The sequence below is a fragment of the Peromyscus leucopus genome, chromosome 23 (genome assembly GCF_004664715.2).
Source record: "Peromyscus leucopus breed LL Stock chromosome 23, UCI_PerLeu_2.1, whole genome shotgun sequence".
Taxonomy (NCBI): domain Eukaryota; kingdom Metazoa; phylum Chordata; class Mammalia; order Rodentia; family Cricetidae; genus Peromyscus; species Peromyscus leucopus.
This window is the reverse complement of record NC_051082.1, coordinates 28513374-28517613: the sequence shown is the minus strand read 5'-3', so window position 1 is coordinate 28517613 and position 4240 is coordinate 28513374.

The following is a 4240-nucleotide window of genomic DNA, read 5'->3' as shown; positions in this document are numbered from 1 at the left end:
TCTGTAAAAAGATGACAGCAGCATCGTAGAAATGCGTAGAGAGTGGTCATGGTTCTGGAGGCTGGGAAGGCCAGGAGCACAGGGCTGGCATCCATTCAGCTTCTGCCCGGGGGCCTGGCGCTGCTTCCCGTCGGTGGGGGGGAGAGGAGAGGGCAAATGGCTGTGAGCAGAGGAGAGAAAACGGGGAGGGTGGATTCCATTTATAACAACGCACTTTCAATGACTAATCCAGCTCAAAGGAGCGAGGAAGTCATCATCATTCCCCTTAATGGCTCTGTTAGTTACTTTTGTGTTGTTGTGAGAAGAAAACCTCACAAAAGCAGCTCCACGCAGGGTTTGCTGTGGCTCACAGTCTGAGGGTACAGTCCCCTCAGTCCCCTCAGTCCCCTCAGTCCCCTCAGTCCCCTCAGTCCGTCACGCTGGGAGGGGATGACCGCAGGAGAGGGGGTCGAGGCAGCGGGTCACATCGCATCGGAAGTCAGGAAGCAGAGAGATGCTGTGCTCGGCTCACTGTCTCTGTTTTATTTAGTCTGGAGTCCCAGAGGATGGGATGACGTCACCCACATTCAGGGTGGGTTTTCCTGGCTCAGTTAAACTCCCTGGAGATGCCGCACCACGATAACACCAAAAGCTGTGTCTGTCTCCTAGGAAATTCTCAATCCAGGCAGGTTGACAAGGAAGATTAACCATCAGAGTTAGTTTGACTTATGATTTCAGGGGGACGCAGTCCATCGCCCCAGGGAGACACAACAGAATGGCTCCATCTAGGGCAGTGGGGGAATGATGCAGGGCTCCTCACATGGTAAAGAGACCAGGAAAGAGAGAGCAGGATGGGAACCAGGGTGGGTATCACCTTCAAAGACCATGCGATGGACTTCTGTCAGCCACACCCCATGTTAGTTACTTTTCTGTTGCTGTGGTAGAAATCACTGACAGAAACAATTCCAAGAGGAAGGGGTTTGTTTTAGTTCACAGTTCAAGGGTCACAGTCCACCACGAGGCAGGTGGAGTGGGAAGCAGCTGGTCACGTGACACCCACAACCAGGAACGGAGTGATGAATGTTGGTGCTCAGCTCCCTTCTCTACTTCCGGTCCAGGATCCCCCTAGGGAATGGTGCCACCCACAGTGGAAGGATCTCTCCACTTTATTTTATGAGATGAAGATAACCCCGTGCCAGGCATGACCTGGGGGAACTCTAGACTGTGTCAAGTTGTCAATTAATGCTAACCAATACACACACACACACACACACACACACACACACACACACACCTTCCTAACAGGCTTCACAGCTTGGGGACAGGGTGCTTAAAACACTGCCTTGTAGGAGGCATTTCAGCTTCAAACCATAACTATCCCCTAACCGCCTCTCTGTCTCTCTCTCTCTCTGTTTCTCTCTCTGTTTCTCTCTCTTTCTCTCTCTCTCTCTCTCTCTCACTATGAATGTCTTGTCTGTCTGTCTGTCTGTGTACCACATGTATGTCTGGTTTCTGCTGAGTTCAGAAGAGAGCATCAGATCCCCTGAAACTGGAGTTACAGATGTTTGTGAGGCACCACGTAGTGTTGGGAATCAAACCTGGGTCCTCTGCAGGAACAGTGAGTTCTTAACCACTGAGCCATCTCTCCAGCTCCAGCCCTAATCTCACATCTTACAGGCCCTGCTTCCCAGTGTTGTCACGCTGAGACCCACACTTAATCTATCTCAAAACTCATCCATGTGGGCACAACTAGGGGTAGTCAGAACACACTATTCTGGGGCTGGAGACGGGGCTCAGCCTGCTGAGGCAAGAACTTGCTGGGCAGAGGTGAGGACTTGACTCCACAGACTGCGTAAAGCTGGGTGCAGCAGTATTCATCTGTCACCCCAGTGCTGGGGAGGCAGAGACAGGCCGGTCGCTGGAGCTCACCAGCCGGCCAGACAGTTAGTGAGCTCCAGGTTCAAGGGGACCCTGTCTCCAAAATGGAGGTGGGGAATCAGATGAAGATACCTGCCCACAAGTCTGATGACCAGAGTTCAATCCCCAAGACCCACATGATGGAATAAGAGAACAGATTCCTGAGAGTTGTCCTCTGACCTCCACATGTGAAAAACATGTGCACAGGCACTTGTGAGCATGCATTCACACACACACAAATGTAATAAACATGAATAAACAAGATGGAGATCAATTGGGGGAAGACGCCAGATATCCATCTTTGTCCTCCACATGAACGTACACACGTGTACATGCAGACAACTCACATGCACACCCGTATAAACATGTACACAGACTACACATGTGCACATAAGCACATGCGTGTATATACACACACACACATACAAAAACAAACAGCTCTCTTCTGGGTGATGGGGAGAAAAGAAAGTGCACGTGACAGCATCCCACAGGAGCCCGAGACCCAGCTGAATCGATGAGGCTGAGTCATAAGCAGTCAGTGGAGAACTCACAGCGAGGAAATTTACCAGGCAGCTCTTTGTGACATGAACAGAAACCAGCTCTGACTAATGGAAGCCCAGCAGGGGAACAGGACAGCAGGGGAACGAAGTTACGTATAAAGAACAACGCCCCCCATACACCTGTGCCTCCCATACCCCAGCCATCTCCTCGCTGAACGCGGGATACCGTCAGCAGCAGCACCACACCGCCGTCTGAGGGATTTTACCCTCTGACGGTCTTCGAGAGTCCAATCTATCCTGCATTGCCTCACCCACTCCTAAACCAAAGTCCACTCGGACAGGTGCACGAATGCATAGAGCTGGACACAAAGGGTTATGGGAGCAGGGTGTGGTGGCATGTACCTGTAATCCCAGTGCTCAAGAGACTAAGAGAGCCAGGACAGCCCGGGCTGTGGAGCCACTTGGAAGCTAGTCTTGGGGTGGCTTCTTAAGACCCTGTCTCAAAAAAAATTTTTTTTAAATTGTAAATGATGTCAAATGGGGGGGGGATGTGCTCAGGTGGTAGGGTGCTTGTCTAGCAGGCATGAAGGCCTGGGTCCCATCTCTAGCATGGCATAAACCAGGTGGAGTCGGGCATGGTGGTACACGCCTTTAATCCCAGGACTAGAGAGGCAGAGGCAGGCGGATCTCTGAGTTCGAGGCCAGCCTGGTCCACAGATCGAGGTCCAGGACAGACAGTGCCACACAGAGAAACGTCGTCTAGAAAAACAAACAACAAAAAGCAAAACAGATGTGGTGGCTCCTGCCAGCAATCCCAGCCCTGGGGAAGTAGGGGCAGGAGGATCGTAAGTTCAAGACCATGCCCAACTACATAACAAGCTTGAGATAAGCCTGGGCTACTTGAGACCCCATTTCAAAAATAAAAACAAAGATGATGTCATCCGAGGACTCCGACTGCGGCTCTGGTTGGGATAGTGGCATCACTCCAAGCTGTCTTCTGCTGTCTCCATCTATGCAGGAGGAGTCACACACGCCCCTCTAGCTCAGCTTTGATTCTTCTCCCTTCTTGACCTCACAGATCATTTATCAACTTCGGCTGATTAGCTCATCATAGTCAACTCTGATTGTCTTTCTCCATTTCCTCCCTGTGCCTCGATAACCCGCCTCCTTCGTGATCTTCTGGCCCTCCATCAATGCTTTCCAATTATCCCACACATTGCTATGTGACTAACACTCTAACCACGGAGCCGGCTCACAGCTTCTCACCACTGTTTTCATTAGGTGGTTCACCAACTCCAATAGCCGTAATTACTCCCAACTGCCCACTGCATCAAACCCTAACACCTCCCCTGGCACCAGCAGCAAGGAGCCCTCTTGTGTGGTCTCAACTTTCATTACTCACAAACAATTAAGCAACCCAGTCCATCACCTTTCTGTCGTTCCAGACGAACGACAGGCAAACTGCTTGCTTCTTTCTTTGCTTGTTTCGGATGTACTGTGTGTTTCCGTGTCTGTGTGCGAGTGTGTGCGTGGATGTGCGGGCCCTCAAGGACGTAAAAAGCGAGCGGCAGAATCCTAGGAGCTGCGGTTACCGGTGGGGCTGTGAGGCACCTTACATGGGTGCTGGGAATCAAACTCAGGTCCTATGCTCTCCATGCAGATGCTCTCTATGCTCTCTATCCCTAGCTCTGCTGTTCCTTCTTCTTCTTCTTCTTCTTCTTCTTCTTCTTCTTCTTCTTCTTCTTCTTCTTCTTCTTCTTCTTCCTCCTCCTCCTCCTCCTCCTCCTCCTCCTCCTCCTCCTCCTCCTCCTCCTTCTCCTCCTCGTCCTCTTCTTCCTGTTTGT